Source organism: Vicugna pacos, chromosome 6 (assembly GCF_048564905.1).
Source record: "Vicugna pacos chromosome 6, VicPac4, whole genome shotgun sequence".
Taxonomy (NCBI): Eukaryota; Metazoa; Chordata; class Mammalia; order Artiodactyla; family Camelidae; genus Vicugna; species Vicugna pacos.
Window position 1 is genome coordinate 9,884,316 of NC_132992.1, and position 20,840 is coordinate 9,905,155.

Below are 20,840 nucleotides of genomic sequence, written 5' to 3' on the forward strand. Positions count from 1 at the left end.
TTGTGAGTACCACCTTGCTACCCAGATCCATCAGATCCTAATATTTTGCTGTATATGTTTCCTATTTTTGTTAAGAAATAGAATAATTGTATACCTGTGTACCTGTTTTCATTTTGTTTCCTCCTCTTCAGAGGCAACTGCATCCTGACTTGGTGCCTAGGATTCTCATCTACGTTTGTATACGTTTGCAACATAGGTATGTGGCTATAAATATAGAGCATTATTTTATATGTTTACAACTTATTAGGCTTACATGCAGCTTGTTTTTTCACTCAGTCTTATATTTTTGACATTTATCTCTTGATAAAACTGCTCTAAATAGTCCAATATATGGGTATATCACAAATTGTTTATCCTGTTGATGGATATTTGTGTGGTTTACTTTTTTTGTGTTTGGTTTTTACTTTTACAAACAATGTTACAATGGACTTGCATTTTCCACAAGTGAGCTTCTGGAGTTTACTCCTAGAAGTGAAATTGCTGGGTTGTGAGATATGTCTCTCTCTGGTGTTGCTAGATACTGGCAATTTATTCTGCAAAATAGTTACACTAATGAACACACCATCAACAAAATGTGAATGTTTCTCTAATTTTTCCACATTATCACCAGCACGTGATAGTATGAGATTATTTCATTCTCACCAGTTTGAAGGAAGTAAAATGGAATCTCATTGTTTTAATTTTCATCTTTCTGATTACCGGTAAGGTTGAACATCTTTTTATACGTGCCATTGGTCATTCAGATTTTCTCTGCTGTACAATGCTTGTTCCCATCTTTTGCCGATCTTTCTAGCAGTTCATTAGTGTTTTTCAGTAAAAAAAAGTCTTTTCCTAGTTTGCATTGTGTTTTGACATTGCTTATGAATCTTTTGTTGAACAAAATTAAAAATTTTCACATAGTCAGATTCATCAGTCTTTTCCTTCAGATACATCCTGTAGGGGAGGTATAGTTTTCCCTTTATCCTCTTAGGAGTTTTTGGCAGGACTTGAGAATTAAACTGACACAAGACAGACTAACAAAAGAAAAGCATATCAATTTATCTAAGTGTTGCATGACAGGCGAGCCCTCACAAGGAAATAAAGACCTAAATAAATGGTGAAACTTAACATGCTTTTATACTGGGTTGAACAAAGAGAGGCCACTGTGGAAAAAGTAACTATATTATGCAGAGAGACTAAAGGAAGATAAAAATTATTTTAACAAGGTCTGTTGGTACAGAATTCTCCCTGCTTTGATTCCCCATTGAAAAATATTTCTTTTCTCCTGATACTGAGAGGGCATATTCCACATGGGAGTTTTTATCTGCTGTTTTAGGGAGAAAAGGGGTGATTAGAATGCCCTTCAAGCATCTGCTGTTTTTCGAGTGCCCGTAACTCAAAACAATCCTTACACCAAAGTGGCATATTTTGGGATAGTGTATATGGCCACCCTCCAGTCCTTAGTGTCTTCATTTCTTCAATTTTTCTTTTAAATATCACCCCGCACCCCAAAAGCAATTCTGTGAAAGGTATTCTGTGATTTGTAGCACTCTTTCACATTCCTAGAGTTTACCTTTTTGGGTCACCCTGTGCTCTTGTTATAGCTGCATTCTGTGAGCTCAATTAAAAATGATTTTTCCGCCTCTGCTCATTGGGGCTGACATGGTGAGATGCCTGGTAAAAGTTAGCAGGCAGATGATTTGTACAAGCCATTCCTGCCTTTCATGCCCTCAGTAGACAATGCTAATTGACCTATATTAATCTCTTTATTCATATACCTATTATTCATTTATTCACTTATCTAACAACTATTTTTGGAAAAGCTGCTATGCGCCTGAGTCCACTCCTAATTTTTTCAGACCCGTTGTATTGGAATTGGCACATGTGCATATTCACCATCCTAGGACTGTGTGTTTATGTGTGTGTACGTGTGATACTTTTCACAAATCTGAGGATGAGGATGATGTTTATCTCATAATGAATTGGGGATCAGGTCTTGTTTCTCTGTGCTTTGGAACGGACTGTAACATGGAAAAATCTGTTTCTTGAAGTCATAGAAATATTATTCAGTAAATTTGTTTAACCGTATTTCTTTTGGTGGCTAAGGTATTTCTTTAGTAACTTTCTCAATTTCCTTCTCCATCATTATTTTCATGTCTTTATTATCTGATTTTGCTAATTTTATATTTTATATTGTCCATTTGGCTAAACATTTTGAATTGATTGTCACAAATTGTGCATGGCAGTCACTTATATTTTAAAATCATTTATAGCAATAGTTAAATAAATCACCAGTTTTATTTTTAATTTTGTTGATTTATACCTTTTATTTATTATATTTCCAGGGGTTTTAGTCTATCTTACACTCTTTTCAGAGAATGAGCATTTAAATATATTTATTATTTCTACCAATTTTCTGTTGCCTAGTTTATTTCTGTCCTTAATCTTCATTATTTTATTGTATTTTCTCTTGTGTTGACATCTTCCTTTTATAAGATTTTAAATCCAATGCTTAGTTCATTTACTTCTAACATAAAAGCCCATCTGCACCTTTGCCTCTGAGCCTTGGTTTGTCCACCCCCCTCACTTTTGATAGGCGGTATTTTCAGTTTTATAATATTTCAAAAATTATTTTCATGTTCTTAATTTTCTACTTGATCCTGTTGTTGAGAATTTTTGTTGCTGTTGTTAGAAGTTGTCACCCATTTATTTGTTGTTATTGTAAATTTTTATTTGTGTATAATTTTAAACTTGCAGAAATATTAAAAGACTAGTGTAAAAACCTTCTGTACATTCTTTACCCAGATTCACCATTTTTTATATTTTGTTTGTTTCTGTTTCCCCCGATTGCTGTATCACTCATTTGCTCTCCATATAGAATTTTTTTCTGAACCATTTGAGAATAAGTTACTGATGTACATACATACCTGAATACTTCAATGTATATTTCCTGAGATAGTCATTTTTTTCCTTATAAAAATCAGAAAATTTTAACCATTAAAAAAAAGGAAAATTCTGTATTGATAAATATGATTTTCTAATTCTATTGTCCATATTCAAATTGCCAGTTATCCCAATATTGTATTTTATATATACACTATATAGTACAGTTATAGTATATATTATATGTAGTATAAATTATATATAATAAACATAAATTCATATACTCTATATTTAAATTAATTTATATAGTCTATATTTAAATTTATAATTAATTTCTATTTAAATTTATATTTTATTTATAATATATATTATATGTATTGTGTGTATATATATATATATAGAGAGAGAGAGAGAGAAAATGAAAGTATTCTAGAATTTACAGTAATGAAGATGACAGTGGCAACAAGTGAAACAGGCTGCATGTTTGCAGCAACTACGACCTACCTATAGGATACTCAGTATATTATGTTTATTTTCTTCTTGTTCTATATTCTGAAGAAGCGTTCATATTTATTTTTATATTCATTATTGTTTTATTGTGCACTCACTATATTTTCAGAGTAGAAAAATAAAGCAAGATAAAAATCACCTAAAATTTCAAAGCATAGAGATAATCATTGTTAGCACTTAAATGCATATTTTCTAGACTTGTGCTTTCAATCGGCAGAAAGTCTGGATTTTTTTCCTGGTTAAACAAAGTATGAGTATATTAAAAATATGACGTCATATTGTGTGATCTATGGTTTTAGCCTTCAAGTCTTCATATCATATTATTTTACATACTTTATAGGTAATATTCATAACAACTTTTCAAAGTAGAGCCACATTTTTAGATGCAAAGTCCAAGGTTCAGAGAGGTTCAATAAACTGCCTAGGTCACACAGCAGTAAGAGATGAAGCTATAGTCCAAATAATGAACTGTCTGCCTCCAAAGCTGTAGATTAGAACGCTATTTTGCCCAAGCCTCCTTTCATTGTGTTTACTTATATCATTAACACTTAGTTTTATTGCGTTTTGGTGAGAAAATATATCTGTATAATTTGTATATAGACATATTTATTTATCTTGATTTATTTTTGGAGCCTTATTTGAGAGTCAGTATATATGCACCACTGCCCCATACACTGAAAAAAAACATATAGTCTATGTTGTTATTGAGTTCAGTATGTCTACTGGTTCTAACATATTAATTTTATAATATTCATAATGTCCATGTTATTTTTCAGATGTATATCTATTTTTGTCAGATCTTCAATGTCTTCTAAATGTTTGTCTGTTAATTTTCTTTAATTTGTAAGATTGTCTAAATTTTGTCTTAGTCTGATAGTGAATTAACACCTCCCATTACAATAGTTTTTTATTTATTCTTTTTCTCTTTGCATTTATAATTTTGGTAATCCATGTCTTCACTGTGGATTTAATATTTTTCACTGTAATCAGGAGCCTCCTAGCATCCTCCTTCCACTTTTTTGGCTTCAAAATCTACTTATAGGACTTTATTTTCTTTTTGTTGTGTGAGTTTCCTTGATAAGACTTTTTTTGTTTTTAGCATTCTGCATCTTTTTGTTATGGATACCTATCTTTAAGCAACAAACATGTTGTTGGTTCTTCTATTTTAATCCAGTGTGGGAATTTGGTTTTCAAGAAATGAATGGCCTAATTATCTGGAGTCCACTGGGATGCAGATGATGTACTGCTGTGAGGTGGGTTCTCAGCTATGAACTGAGGACTTTCTGCTACTTACTTAATGATTCTGTGACGAGGCCCAGGTACCTTAACTGTAAAATCGTGTTAATAAGAGTACCAACTTCACAGAGTTGTTATGAAGAGTAAATGAGGTCAAGAACACTCAGGAATAGAACTATATTAAAGCATATTAGCTTATTATATGTAGAATGTAATTGTACATATATGTACAATTATGTACATAAATGTAATTATCTGCTTTTATAGACATCGTGCCTGGAAATAGCATTCAAAACAAGTTTCTTGGCAACAGCACATAAAGCAAGTTCTTAAGACAAAGATCTATGCCCAAAATGCGAGTAATCAGTTCCATCCTTTTCTCTAACCACGTCTCAGATTTCTCTCTCACATAATGCGAATGACTTACAATAAAATGGCTGAGAGGCAGTGGTCCAATGCCCCTTACGTGTTCCCAGGTTTCAGCTCAACTCGTCCGTCTCTGCTTCTGGCTGCACTGTGGAGTTTCACAACTTGACTTAAATTCAGCCCTGTCAGGAATCACTGCCTTTCTTTCCACTTAATTAAGTAAGTGTTTAGGCTGCACAGATAAGTTGTTTGCGCCCATAACGGGTATTGGAGCGGAGGCTTAGTTGGCCTGGCTCTTCTTCTCATCAGGCCTGGAAAAACTGAAACTAAGAAAAACAAACTGAAGCAATGCTGGGTTTTCTACTTCCTGGATCGTGTAACTTGCGCATCCAATGAAAGCCATCTGGTGGGCATCCAGACACGAGGACTGCTCCTCAGCCTGCGGTTCTCCTTCTAGCTGCCTTCCAGCCCCTGCCCAGCTGGGACCTCTGCATCTGTTACAGCTGCTAGGAACTGCAATCTAATTCTCACTCATGCCTGCTCCTAAGGACCAAAGAGGGACAGAGAGGAAAGCTAAGAAAGTCTGAGGTTTAAACTAGACCCCGTTTTTAACTTTCCAAGATGGTCTTGGTATTTCTGGGTCCAGGTAACCTTAAATCAGACAATGCTATATTACCAAACCGAGGAATAATTATCCTGTACTATTATAATCTGATAAACTCCAGGGTAACATGATTTATTTTTAGTTGCAGGAGCTTCAAATCTCTCATGGCTTCTGTTTGATCAGTCAGAGGGAGAGATGAGTCCATTTCCCACCTAATACAACAGAGCAGTTTTCTTAAACTTCCCTGATAATAATAATCTCATCTCTTGTTAAACATGTTTCTAAGGCCCTCCCCGGAGATTCTGATTCAGTGTGTCTTGGATGGGGCCTCAGATTTGTGTTCTTAATGTGAGAAGAGCTTGGGAAGTATCAGAGGAGACTGAGGGAATAGTCTGTTTTTAGAATCAGCTCTGAGCTGAAATCCTGAGTCTTTCACATACCGGTTATATGGCCTGGCACAAAATGACTTAACCTTCCTTAACCTCACCTTAAAACAAGTGGAGATAAAAACATCTACCTCAGAGGGTTGTTCAGAGTATTAAAAGGACTAAAAACCCTTTATAGCATCCGCTTTTCTGGGTGCTGCTAAATCATTTCTACTTGGGTTAATTTGAAGATTATCTGTGAATTTACTTAGCATGACATAATTTTTTTTAAACTTATCTTTTCCATTTATTCAGCAGATACTTGTAAAGCTTCTACTGTGTGCAAGAAACTGGGGTTCAGAACCCACTAAGCACCTCCCTGATGGTATGGTGTGTAAACACAGCCCACCCTACTCTTTACAAGACTGCCCAAATTTCTTGTGTGAGTGACTTCCCGTGGCAGTCTCCTAATTATTCAGGGGCTTTGTGAATTTAGAATGTCATGGTCTTATCCCTCCATTGTACTAGGAATTCAGTTTTCTTGAACCCAATCATGTATATATATATTTTTTTCCATGTAGTTGAGACAATTTTCCCCCAGCTTTACTGAGATATTATTGATATATATAACACATGCAAGTTTAAGGTGTACAATGTGATGATTAGATTTACGTACACATGGTAAAATGATTACCACAATAAGATTAGTTGACATCCCTATTCCTTGACATAATTACATTTTTTGTGTGTGTCTGGTGATAACATTTAAGATCTACTTTCTTAAAAACTATCAAGTATATAACACAGTATTGTTAATTATAGTCACCACGCTGTGCATCAGGTCGACAGACCTCATTCGTTCTTTCACTGGGACTTTGTACCCTTTGACCAACATCTAAAAATACGGGATGTTTCATGAATTTGCGTATCATTCTTGAGCAGGTGCCAGGCTAATCTTCTCTGTATCATTCCAGTTTTAGTAATACAGGCTGCCAAACCAAGCACCATGTACATATACTTTTTTCTTCAACAGAAAATATATGCTTAAATTATTCCATTTGACTTTTACACAGTATGTGTTCTAGGTGCTTTGCATTATGCAGTTTTCCCTTGCTGGCCAGAAGAGCATTTTTCCTTTTTTCCTCCCGTGCTAATAGCAAAAACATCAAGTGGATTTCCGAGGGATATGCTTTTACTTTCTTTATATTTAGTCCTGCTTCAGAAAAATTTAAGACACCTTAAAAAGATACAAATAATGCAAGACGTTAAAAAGAAAATGTAGGTAGGGGAGGTAAGGATGGGAAAAATAAGGTGAATTAGTGATTAAGGTTACACATCAAATACACATTGTACTGTCCTTTTCACTTCCCAGTCATGGGCTAGGTATTTGCCCTGAGCTCTCAAGCAGTCACTGTAGACCCTCTGCAGACAAAAGATGAAGGGGATGATCCTCACGCCAATTACTAGGATGATCGTCTTGGTAAGCCTCGCACACTGTTTTAACTTTCCCACTAGCCCAAGACTTTGTGTCCTAATCAACATTAGGGTCATGAAGGACCTACAGAAGGGTCATGAAGTTCCACAGAAAGCTATGTGCTCTCCAGTATTCCAGCCAAATACCAAATGGACCGGGGAATAAGGAAGCCTCCTGCTGAGTTGATAATAGCGAGGAGGAAGAGCTGGGCCGAGGATCAGCCAGTCCCCTGGTCCAGAAGCCATAACCATGGCAACAGTAGTGATGGCAGCACTACTTCTGCCAGCAGTGACACCCTTAAGAAGCACCAGGAAAGAGAGGAGCCTGTCATCCTTCTGGGCTAGGCTCTGGGTGGGTGAAGTTTATATACTTTTTATGCAGAATCACTGGGGAAAAAATAAACAGCCTCTTTCACGCTAACCTTGCAAACCCAAATCTACAAAGTAAAGGCAAAATGTCCAGACACACAGCCCGACTGAGGCCAGGTATGAGTTTCTTGTATAGGAAGCCTGTAGCCTGCCTCAGGTTGGCCTTTTTTTCTCTTTACTTTCTAGTAACAGTGCCGCTCAGGACTTTCAACAAGAAAAGCCCAGAGGAGGATAGTTGCTTTTGAAGCCACCCCTCTTGTCTGCCTCATTCATTTCAAACAGAGGTTCTTCTCAAAGAGATGAAGGCCTGTGTACAAACAACAATGCCCACTGCATTCTCTTGCCATCAGCTGTGATGTGGTGGCTTTTGATTCTGCACAGAAGCTGCCTTGTTTCAGAAACTGATTGATGGTTCTTCTGAATGAAGGAGGCAGCAAGAACAAATGGGCAGGGCTCCTGGTAAGGCAAGGGCTTCTAGAGATGGGCTTGAAAGCGCTTAACATAAAAGGTAAACACAAGCCTCCATGAAAGTAAAGCTTTCCGAAAGGCACTGAGCTGTTCTTGGTTGACAATTTGCAGGTCTTAAGGATTTTCCCGTGTTTGTGCAAACACACATAAGCTCCTTGGAGACATCTGAGTTGGGACTTCAGATTTTTTTGGTGGAGGAAAAAATAGAATTAAATCCAAATAGAAGTCATAAAACAGAGAAAACTAATTGAAATAAAAAAACATAGGCGACCTGCATCAGATGTAAGGCAGTGAAACAGAAAGCAATGAGTCGAAAGAACTGTTAATAAGGCATCTCTGCAGAGAAGAGGGCATGTGATTTCTCTTTAGAAGGAGTGGAAAGGCCTGCAAAGGCTCGTTATCGACACCATGGGCAGTGTTAGGACCTACTCTGTGTGAGCTTTGAGGGACAGGCTTCCTCCTTCCATAAACCTTTGTCTTTACCTCTAGCAGATAGATACAAACTGGTTAAAAGTAGACATGAGAAATCTAGCCACATTAAATACTTTTATTGTTAAGAAACTCTATCAAACTCCCTGTTGGTCAGCATATTCTTCATGAGTCGCTGTGGGGGGCACAGTGCTGGCTGAGGAGCAGGTGGGGGTGGTGAAGGGGTGGTGAGGGTTGAGGGGAGTGGGGGAAGTTAAATGGAGCAGGAATCCTTGTCCTGGCCAGTGGTTCTTACACATCATGTTCTCATTAAAAAAAAAAAATCCCCTAGCTAGAAGTTATTCCACTGTATAACTAAATCAGGGTTAGCATCTGTTTCACAGAAAAAATTTAATCAAACCAGCCAGTCCTGGTTGCTCACCCAGCAGCCATTCTGTCCTTCAGTTTTTTGCTCTCAGAGTCCCAGTTTTGATTGGGAGTCCCCCTGCCCTTATGGTGATTCAGGGAAGGGTGACCCTATCCTGAACTCCAAGAATAAATCCTGATTTTGTTTCTTTAATGGTGACTAAAGTAGGCAGAATTTTGGGATGGCTCTCATGCTCTTCACCCTCTGGTGTTACTCCTGTGGTCATGGTAAAAGGCAGAGTATCTGGGTGGGCTTAATCTAATGCAGGAGCCCTTTGAAAGCACAGAATTTTCTTCAGTTGCTGGTAGAAGGAAAAGTTGGAGAGACTGGAAGTACGAGAAGGATTCAGTGCACTGTTGCTGGTGTTGAGGATGGAGGGGGCCAGGTGTGAGGATGGAGAGCCACCTTTGAAGTTAAGAGTGATCCCTTGCTGCCAGCTGACAAGGCCATGGAGACAGTCCTACAGCCTCAAGGAACTGAATTATGCCAGCAATCTGAATGCATTAGAAGCAAATTCTTCCCCAGAACTCCAGATGAGAGCTCAGCCCAGGCAACACCTTGATTTTAGCCTTGTAAGTCCCTGAGCAGAGAACTCACTCAAGACTTCCCAGACTTCTGACCTATAGAGCTGTTAAAAAATGAATAGGTATTGTCTTAAGCTGCTAAGCCCATGATTTATAATGCAGCAATAGAAAACTAATAAAGCAACCTATAGGTAGTGTTAAGAAATTCATATTTCTGCTCGGGAGGAATTAGTTTTCAGCTCTGACCCTAACCAGGAATCAGCAAGTGACCTGTGGCAGAGACTGGTGATTAGCTATGCAATTAGCCACTCCCAACTTTTTTAGCCACTCCCCCCATGAAAGTCACAAATACTAGAATCTTGCCTTCCCCCTACTCCCATTGCTGGGTGGTCATGTGACCTGGATCTGCCTTTGGATACAGTCCTGTGAGAACATGAGAATAGAGCTGTGGCAGCCATTTTGTAACCATGAGGTGAGAAGACTAAAGATGGTTAAGTGGACACTAAGAAAGATCTTGGTTCTTTCAATGTAATTTTATTTTTCTTTTGTGACTATTTTGAGCCAACTCTGGAATTCCTTACTTTCATATCTCTTGTTATATAAGACAATTCTCTTTATTGATTAAGTCACTCTTAGTTGAGTTTTCTGTTGCTTGAAGCTGAGCATGTCCTAACATACTCTTCCTACCTTAAAAAGTATGGTAGGCAGACTGCAGAGACATCTGAGGTAGAGTGAGTGTGGAAGTTGAAGACCAGGCTTTTGGCGTAGTAGAAAGGGGTCCATAGGTGTCCAGGGGCATAAAGGGCAATTTTCCTTTCCTTTCCTTATTCCCTGAGGTTTTTTCCCAATGCAGAAAACTTTATGTGGCACTAGTCTTACAGAGTTGGACCATTCTCTAATCTTGATGAACCTCAGTTTACTCGTCTTCAAAATGAGGATAACAACACCTATGTCACTGAGTTTTATGAAGATCAGATTTGATTGTGTATGTGAACTTGATTTGGAAACTTTATAGGGAAAGCCTGGTATGATGTTAAAGCCCCGCTTGGTGCCTGGCACATATTAAGAGTGCTCAGTAAATACTTGTTGGGTGGATGTGCTGTGTCTGTTTATTCACACCAGGTTATTTGCATTGCTCTGTGAATTTGGAGGTCAGACTGCTGTCTAACTAATTGCTCCATGTAGCATCTATTCTAGACAAAACTTACAGGAGGGTTTTATTAAATGTTTTCTTCTTGGCAGTGATGTATTAGGTACTACAGCCTGGATGGAGAATCCAGCTTTTGTTTTCTATGTATTTTCCACTAAATATGCTGTGATGAGGTGTCTGTTATGATCAGGGACACTGTCAGTTATTCCTCTCCCACCCCGACTTTCTCTGTGATTCAGGGTGTGAAGACATCTGCTGGCTTTAACCTATCACTGTTGTGTGAGATGCTTTGGCTCCAATCAACAGGGCTGTGTCCAAGGCAGGCTGGCCCCCTGTGAACTCCCAGGCTGCTGAATCAATCATCCGCCAGGTGACAGGTGGTGCCTTTAAGACATTGTGGAGCAAAAGGAGACAGTCACACCTGGCCCTTTAAAAGCTTTCCTATGCCAGACAAACCAGGAAATGATCTGTTTCCTTCAGGCTTGCCCCCTGTAGCATCATCCACTTTCCCAGGTCCTCATGGATAGTTCACATTTCTTGCATCCTCTTGTGGATCTCACTGACCCTGGCCTTGCCTTGTTACTATGCTCCGTGCTACACTGGACATGAAACACGCAGAAGCACTGTTGAGGGCAGACAGGCTGGCATCTGAGAAAATCCTATTTCAGATTGGTCCCCAAAAGGAATTGTGTTGGAGTAAGGCAGGAGAGAAGATCGGGTGCTCGGGAGCTAACAAGCATCAGGTCAGAGAGGTTGGAGACACCAAGGTGTGAAAGACTTAATGAGTAACAGAGAAGTTGAACAGAACACTTAGGTACCAAGATGTAGATGGTGTAGCACTGATGAAATAGGATGGGAGGCGGTGTGGGGGTTAGTGACCAGATTATGCAGCCGAGATGAGGAGAGGCAAAGAAGAACACGTTGATCCTGAGGAGCAAAACCATGGGCTGGAAGCAGTGGGGTTGAGAAGAAAGAATGGGTACCAGAGTCAGAGGATGACCGTTCTGTCTCTTACTCTTCCTGGGACCCAGGAACCCCTTGTTCCTCGTCTCCTTATCTGTCAAGGGATAGCCCGGCACTTCTGGCCTCACAGGGTTATTGTGCATTGCTGATTATCTAAAGTGAACGTAGTGTAGACAGTACTATAGAAACGTGGTGTACGTTGCGTTCTCCTTGGCATCTTCAGTTTATTTCTGGCCGTTTGACGTAAAGCATGGGCCAGGTGTTTCTTAGGTTCTTCATTGTCACTTCTAAAGCTGCCTCCTCTCCTCCCCTGAGGCCATGATGGGAGTGATGGGCATGACTTTGTGGGGGACAGTCCTTAGACAACAGCAGTAATGGTGACAGCTCCTTAGAGGAGGGGGCACAAGGCATCCCCCACCCCAACGGGTGCTCAGAAATTTAGTTGTGAAAAGTACTCAGCTTCTGAAGAGCTGGATTAAAGACAGATTGTCTTAATTTACAGTCACAGGTCATTGTTGAGGCAGGGGATGAGCAGTGAGGAAAATTGGTTTGAAAATAGGTCAGCATCTCCTACATTCTCAGAGTTGGGAGGAACCCTGGAAGGTGCCTAATGAGTGGGCACCTGGGAGTCTGATGGAACCTGCTGGTTCAGGGGCTCCTGCTGGACGCCTGTGTTCTCCTCGCCGGCCCTCTGAGACGTGCTGCACATACATCCTTTGCCACGTGGCCGTCTGTCAAATGTTTGTCTCTCTCCCTCTTTAAAAGCGACATTTCTGAATCTCTTTGTTCGCTTGAGTCACTCTCTTTTAGACATATTCAAGTTTCTGGGATTTAATTTTTAAATCGTTTTGAGATAACCATAGATTCATGGGCAATTGTGAGAAGTAACACAGGGATCTCATGTGCCCTTTGCCCAGTTTCCCCTGGTGCCCTGCAGCTGGTAGGTACTTGTTGAACAAGTGAACTGACTTCCACAAACATGAAATCACCTCATTTGGGCAGCGCTGTGCTGGGTACTGTAGGGTAACGAGGAGGAACCATGCTCCTTACAGGAGGTGTCCCTGCCCCGTGTCGCTTACAGTGCCCGCCTCTGGGCGTGGCCTGGTTCACCAGCTCTTCTTTTGGGCCTTCCTCTCTGTGGTGCCCAGGCCCCGCGTGCGTCAGCCCCAGTGGGACGGGTTGGAATTTCTCCGTCACAAGCCTGTTCCAGAGGGGAGCCAGAGTGCATGAGCCACCCCCACCCCCATCCCCTACCCAGACACGCATGCCGTTTCCTAAAGGAAAGCCATTTTTGTGACTGTCAGAGTTGGACTAGAACTGTCAAAGTATTCAAAACCACCTTTAGTCACAGTTCTGTTTATCCAGCTGTTGTAAAAATATCATTACCTTTTCATCAAAATTGAAAATAACAACAAAGGGAGCCTGAGAACTAGGTGAGGTTGGGCGAGAGTCAGCACTGGCCCAGAGACGGAAGCGAAGTATTTCAATACTGTGGACATGTGGGCACGCTTCCTGCCCTCACCCCAGGCCCCCGCCCCTCCTCGTCCCTGCTGCACAGAACGCAGGAAGGTTTCTCCCATGGCCACTGTGCACCGTCCCACATGAGCCCAGATGGCTGCCTTTATGATGGCTCCGTGATACCTCATTACCCATATTCTGTACTAGTATGTGCATCCCATGTTAAATTAATGGTGTCGACTGTGCTGGGGCACTGGATTGGCTAGTTACTCTCTTTCTGAGCAGTTACTCAAGCTTGCCATCTGGCGAACCCAATAACCAGGTGGTGACCCTAAATAACCTCACTTTGACGGGGTAGAGGGACCCCAGTTGGTTCTGCTCTTGCCATCTGCAGCCTCTTTCTTTTGGATCGAGATGTCCAGAGAACCAGTCACGCTATTTCTTAATGGAGTAGCTGTTTGTTATCAGAAACACTCCCACTTCACTTGTGTGGAACTTGGCTCTCCCGCATCTTCACCAGTTTAGAATACTTGCAGAACCAGGAGTCATGCCAGAAAAAGGCTTTGTGCAGCCGAGATGGCAGGGAAGCCCGGGGACTAACGCTCATAGGCCTCCCTCATGAGAAAGCTTCCTTGAGCCGTCACTCCTTTTTTTTTTTTTTGATTGAAGTGTAGTTGGTTTACAATGTTGTGTTAGTTTCTGGTGTACAGCATAGTGATTCAGTTATACATTTATATATTCTTTTTCAGATTCTTTTTCGTTGTAAGCTATTGCAAGATATTGAATATAGTTCCCTGTGCTATATAGTAGGTCCTTGTTGTTAATCTCTTTTATGTATATAGTAGTTAATATCTGCAAACCCTGAACTCCCAGTTTATCCCTCCACCTCTCTTTCCCCCTCTCATAACCTTAAGTTTGTTTTCTATGTTTGAATCTGTTTCTGTTTTGTAAATAATTTCACTTATCTCATTTTTTTAGATTCCACATATAAGTGACATTATATGTTATTTTTCTTTCTCTTTCTGACTTACGTCACTTAGTGTGACAATCCCCAGGTCCCTCCATGTTGCTTCAAATAGCATTATTTCATTCTTTTTTATGGCTGAGTAGTATTCCATTATATATATATGTATATCTATCTGTCTATCTATCTATATGTATATGTGTGTGTATACACAAACCCCCATCTTTATCCAGTCATCTGTCTATGGACATTTAGGTTGCTTCCATGTCTTGGCTATTGTAAATAGTGCTGCTATGAACATTGGGGTGCATGTATCTTTTCGAATTAGAGTTCCCTCTGGGTATATGCCCAGGAGTGGGACTGCTGGATCATAGGCTGAGTCTATTTTCAGTTTTTAAAGGAATCTCCATACTATTTCCTGTAATGACTGCATCAAACTGCATTCCCACCAACAATGTAGGAGGGTTTCCTTATCTCCACATCCTCTCCAGCATTTATTGTTTGTGGACTTTTTAATGATCGTCATTCTGACTGGTGTGAGGTGAGACCTCTTGGTAATTTTGATTTGCATTCTTCTGATAATTAGCAATATTGAGCACTTTTTTCATGTGCCTTTTGGCCATTTGTATGTCTTCAGTGGAGAAATATTTGTTTAGGTCTTCTGCCCATTTTTGATTTAGTTGTTTATTTTTTTGTTAGTGAAATGTATGAGCTGTTTGTGTATTCTGAAAATTAAGCCCTTGCCATTTGCATTGTTTACAAATATTTTCTCCCATTCTATGGGTTGTCTTTTCCTTTTGTTTATAACTTCTTTTGCTGTGCAAAAGCTTATAAGTTTAATTAAGAGTCTTGGTTCTTATTTATACTCAGTGATACCATGGAGTTCATCTGATTTCCAAGCATTCAGTATATTGGAAGCTGCAGAGCAGAGGGCAGGGGAGGGTGTGTAACAAGACACATACTTTGACAAATAGTGAGGAATTTCTGAAGGTACCAAGTTTTAAAAGCAGATCCAAGAACTTAAACATAGCAAACCAGGGTTGTTTGCTGAGGGTCAAGGTGTGCCACAGCTCTAGCACATTACCTGAGAACACCACCACCGCACAGTACAGTAGTGGAGTCTAGAATAATAAACCTGTGTCACCAGCACTGCTCATTATAGACACTATTTTGGGGGCAGGGGCCCATGTCATACACTGTAGAGATGTCCTCTCTAAGTGCTTGATGTGAGAAGGTTAGACACACAGGGAATTACATACTCAGCTCTTTGAGAAGAATAAAGTATCCATGAGTAAAGTGAATTGAAATATTACATAAGGTTTTTTAAAAGACCAATATTTTCATTATCACAAAATAAGGTAGTTCCCCTAAGAAAATTTAGAAAAATACATAAGCAAAAAGAAGGGAATAAAATACCGCTATAACCCTTCCAAGATACAGTGTTACTTTGTGTGCTCTCGTGTTCTCTCTTCACATCTATTTATGTGTTTATATCCATTCACCCTGTCATCTGCCTGCCTGTCTGTAACTAGTTGGAGTTAATACATAGGAAATTGAATCACACGACTCTGTAACTTGTATTTACCCTCCTCCGCCGCCGCCCTCACCACGACTTAAATGCACAGGTAAGAAGCTTTTCACGTTAGTGAGTGAACGTCTTCAGCATCACTTCAATGGCTGCATTGTATTCTATGCTATGATAGCCATCCAAGGGGTTATGGTAATTTGTGATTATTTATAAAATCATATATTGCACAGCAATATCTGGGAAATTAGAAAAAAAAAGCTGTGATGATCATGAGCAAGTAGGGCACAGAGACTTCCTTGCTGACCACCACCAGCCACTTCTACTGCTGCAGCAGCAGAATTGAGAGCATCAAAGCTGACTCTTTTTGTCTGCATGAGCCATGCTGGCTGCCTGCCAGTTGTCGGATACTTAGAACCCTGAGTCTGTTAGGATGCTTTTGGTGGCAACAGAAAACTCAAAGTAGCTGAGTGATAAGAAATATTATTTCATATTGTACAAATCCTGGAGATAAGGCTGGTCCAGGGCTTGTTAATGCAGTGACTCAAAGGCATCACCAAAGATTTGTGTTTTTCCCCATCTTTTTTTCTGTCCTCAGAGGGTCTCAAAATTGTGGCAGCTATTCCAGGCACCATATGAAGACACAATATGCAGAGGCAGACAGTATCTACCTTGTGTGTCTTTTAAAAAATTATTTTTAATTGTGATAAAATACACATGACATAAAATGTACCATCTTGACTGTTTTCAGGTGTGCAGTTAAGTAGTGTTAAGTTCGTTCACATCCCCTTGTAACCATCCTTCTAGTCTCTTACCCTATGAATATGACTACTCTGTGCGTTTGTATAAGGGAAGTTGTACAGTATATGTCCTCTCGTGACTGGCTGATTTCACTTACCATAATGCCCTCAAGATTCATCCATGTTGTAGCACGTGTCAGAATTTCCTTCCTTTTTAAGACTGAATAATGTTCCCTTGTATGTATATACTGCATTTTGTTTATCCACTCATCCGTTTATCTGTTCACCAGCTCAGTGGACACTTGGGCTGCTTCCACCTTTTAGCTGTTGTGAATAATACTGCTGTGAACACAGGTGTACAAAAACCTCTTCAAGACTCTGCTTGCAGTTCTTTTGGGTATGTACCCAGAAGTGAATTACTGGATCATACAGTAATTCTACTTTATTTTTTTGAAGAACTGCCAAACTGTTTTCCATGGTGATTGTACCATTTTACATTCCAACCAACGGTGCAAAATTGTTTCAGTTTTTCTCCGCATTCCTCACCCCTCCCTTTTTGTTGGGATAGTAGCCATCCTAATGGGGATGAGATAGTCCTTGTGTTTCTTTTTAAGACTGAGGCAACATTTGCTCTCACTTTTCCTGTCTCACTGGTTAGAACTAGGTTCACACGCCTATTTTAAACCAGTCACTGGTAAGAAAAATGGAACCGTGATTCATTTTCATAGACCAAGCAGCACATTCCGTGGGGCTGGGAGCAGGTGCGCCCCCTCTGAAGCACGGCTGCACTGAGTATGTAGACTGCAGGTTCTGTGAGGAAGGAGGAAGCCGGCATGAGTGAAGGTCACCTCTGACTTCCCTTGACTTCATCCCGGTTTAGGGGAGCCCCTGTGATCCCATGCATGTAAATGTTGCCCCAGCTTAATAAAAAGAGTGCTTCAAAATAAGATCAATTTGAATACCCTGAGAAAGGGTTTTTCATGTAAATATAAAACACATACAGCAAAAATGTCCTCACACAGAATTGCCTCCTCACATGATGAAGTAAAAGAAAAGAAGTGTCACCCACTCACAAAGGAAACTTTAACCCTCTCATCATCTTTCCTCCCAAGGTGGTCTCCTCTACCCCCCCCCCCCACTTCCTGGACTTCAAACAGGATTGAAATGACATGGTACCAAATGCCAACTGCTTGCTCCTTAAGTCTTCAACGCTAATGTGTGTACACATGCCTGGAGCTACTAAAGTACTGATCCCTGTTCACTCGGTCTGAGGTGGGGCCTGGGAGTTTGCATTTTTAATCAGTTCCCAGGCGGTGCTGATGCAGCTGGAGGTGATGAGACCCCCACTGAATAGCGGGGACAGAGCACCTCAGAACCCATCAGAGTGTGTGATTTGGTAGGTCAGGGCCGAAGTCCAAGAATTTGCATTTCTAACCAGTTCGTCCTAAGCGGCGCGGATGCTGCCGGTCCAGGGGGCACGCCGCTTTCCCCTGACCTGGAGGATAGTCACTGGGGCTGGTGACCAGCTCTGCACCTAGAGGCCTGATGGTCCTGTGGAAGCTCAGCAAGTTGCTCAACCTCTGAATCTCAGTTTCTCTCATCTGTAAATCAGGGATGAGAACACCTATTTGAGATGACTTTTGCGAGGTACTGCGCATGCGCTCTGTAATGTCTGCGGTCATTACTTGCCCTTCCTTTCAACTAAGTAGGATTGGAACGTGCACATTTTCTGCTTTTCAGAAAATCTTTTGGGAAGCAAGTTATTCTCCCCAGGCGTGTTCAGAGAAGCTCTCGTCTTTCACTTGTGCCCTGGAACGCAAAACTGCCCTAGATCTACTTTTTTCCACCATGCTGTTGATTCCTCATTAAGCGTGGGGATGCTGGGCACTGCCAGCCTTTAACCTGGAAGCCCAGGACGTCCTTATAAATAAAGAATGCAGCAAAACCTAATGAGAGCAGCAGCATCTCAGGCTGCGGCAGCAAGACTCGTCTCCCTCGGCTTCCCGGGAGGGCCCGCTCTCTGAAAGCTCGGTCCATTCTGGCTACCACGGTCAGAAAGAGCGGCTCCCAGCATCCCAGGCAGCACACAGTGTGAGTGCTTTCATCATATGCAAGGCTGAAGAAAGGCAGCAAGCAAGCAGACCCCTGCAGACAGGCTTTTTACCTGCCTGTGCCTTCAGGCTGGGGACGGTTCAGAGGCTGGAGGATGTTCAGGCAGAGCAGCCAGCAAAGACTGGCAGCAAGAGGCAGTAAGGTGTTGGGCGCTACCAGCTGAGGCCCCGCGTGGCCAGAATGCGAGTGGGCTATCAGGTGGGGCCCCTGACAGGGCCAGGTTACCCAGGGGCTTGTGTGGCTTGCTGGGACGTTCCTACAGATGAACTGAGGGAGGGAGGCTATGTTAGGACAATCTTGACTACAGGTAATAGAAACCAACATGCCTTAGTTAAGGATTCAGGCTGTTTCACAGAGCCCGAGGGCAGGTTTGCAGCATCCCTTAGGAAGGGACTGAAGCAAAGAAGCAGCCAGGCTCGTTCTCTCCTCACTGACGTCTCATCCCCAGTATGAGCTTCCTCTGCTTGTACAGTCCACACGGGTGATCAAAAATGTTTACTCCATAGCACTCAAGCTGACATGCTGACAGGTTTTGGATTTAACCATCTCAAGAGATACTGACTTTTTCTTAGTCCCAATTTCAGATGTCTGGCAAAGAGGCTCTGATTGGCCATCATGGGTCAGGTGCTCAGCACTGGTCCCGTTAAATGCTGCCATGATGGGGAGCAGAGACACATTGCCCAAAACAGCTGTTGGGGCCCTTGGTTGTGAATCACGGGTGGGCAGTGAAGGGTTTCTTTATGAACCGGGTAGACTCTAAATGGACTACCTCAGAGGAAGGGCAGAGCAAACTCTAAGGTCCCTTCCCCTCTGAGGTGCTCTGACTGGACTTCTATGTGCAGTACCTTTTCTTTCCCAGTTGGCAGTGGAGGGAAAGGCAAACACAGGATCTGTGTTTCTAGGTTGGAGCTGAGAAGGTGGGGGTCTGCCTCCTGGGGCTCAGGTGTATGACAGTGTTGGGCTCTGCAGAGTGACACAGTCCTTATAGAGCAGATCAACCTGCTCACCCTCTCTTTGGAAGCTGAGAGTATAAATGGCAGCAAACTACCAAACAGTTCTTCCACAGAACGTGAAGATATTCTTTCCTAAAAGCATGGTTTTTAAATATCAAACAGCAAATTAACCAAAGTCAAAATATAAGAAACGTCACCCACTCATGATCTCACTCAGTTCTCTTTGTTCCCTCTTTCCTCCCAGCTTCTGTACACATGCACACAGAATCTTGCATAGCTTTAGAGAGTGTAAACACCACTTTGCATTTCATATTATGTAATGAGTAGTTTCCATGCTGCCTTGTCATCTTCTGAACTATCTTTGTCAGAATGCCATCCTTCAAATTAAGTATGTTATACTTTGCTTAGCACATAATTAAGGTCTGATTTAAAATTTGAGACTGTGAAGCTGAAAGGAGTCTTAGGAAACCACTGAGGCCAAAAAAAAAAAAAAAAAAAGAAAATCCTGGAGAGGAGAGTGAGTTCCCCAAGGTCACAGAGCTGGTTAATTCCAGACTCGAGGCTAGGTTTCATTCATTTTTCCGAACGTGTGCTTATAATTACCCACTTGCTATCAGGCAGCAATACATGAGTTTCATCTTATTTTAGATCCCTTTTCGCCACCTTGCATGACCTAATTAACATGTGTTAGAAAGGAGCCATTTCTTATTTTTCTTAACAGGGAAAGGAGTGCTTTTTCAACTCACTGTCAGGAGAATAGAGACTGTGGAGCTGAAATGAGTAACAGCAATTTTAAATTGGACTCGTTTCGTGACTGGTAGATAAGTCAGCATGCAAAGACATTTATGTTTCCCAGGTTTGGCTTGCTTTCTCAACGCCCTTTGCAAACTCCGCAGGGATTTTAAGCTTTAAGTCTGGTTATAAGCTTATGCAAGCTGTTAGTCACCTTTTTAGATGAAAAGCACCACAGGATTATGCTTGAAAATGTTCCGTGCTTCACTACAGATTCCTTTGGAGTAATTCAGCTATAGTATGATTTTGAGGGAGAACTGATTGAACAGATACATTTCAAAACACATTTGCATTTGAAAATGAGAGTTTATCAGCTAAAAGAACTATTCTTGAAAGGTAACACATGCAGGGCAAATTTAGAATAAGCAGAACAATTTAGACATGATAGCTATGAATTGCCCAAAAGCTTAAAATACTGGGGGCGCTTGATCACGCAGAATCCTGGGCATGGATTGAGTCATGAATATCTGGTGTTGTACTTTGAAAAAGATATTGGAACAGAAAATCTTGTCACTGCTGTATCTCCACAGATCATTCCAAAACATTCTAGGCATGCATCAACATAATTGTA

General features: G+C 41.0%; 2 protein-coding genes and 1 non-coding gene across 12 annotated transcripts in view; 1 reads left to right on the plus strand and 2 right to left on the minus strand.

The window, feature by feature from the left end:
- The window catches only part of LIPC (lipase C, hepatic type), a 150,072-nt gene extending 144,792 nt beyond the window's left edge, over positions 1-5,280 (minus strand). The window contains exon 1 of the mRNA XM_006210975.4: positions 5,036-5,280. The gene's annotated coding sequence lies outside the window, so the exon portion shown is untranslated. The remainder of the gene's footprint in view (positions 1-5,035) is intronic.
- LOC116277994 (uncharacterized) overlaps positions 1-20,840 on the plus strand; it is a 246,210-nt gene that overhangs the window by 150,293 nt on the left and 75,077 nt on the right. For all 10 annotated transcript variants that reach the window (XR_012073273.1, XR_012073275.1, XR_012073274.1 and 7 more), the window contains one exon: positions 132-196. The gene's annotated coding sequence lies outside the window, so the exon portion shown is untranslated. The remainder of the gene's footprint in view (positions 1-131; positions 197-20,840) is intronic.
- On the minus strand, positions 6,841-6,944 carry LOC116278055 (U6 spliceosomal RNA). The gene has a single exon (XR_004187477.1). It is a non-coding gene; the product is annotated as a U6 spliceosomal RNA (small nuclear RNA).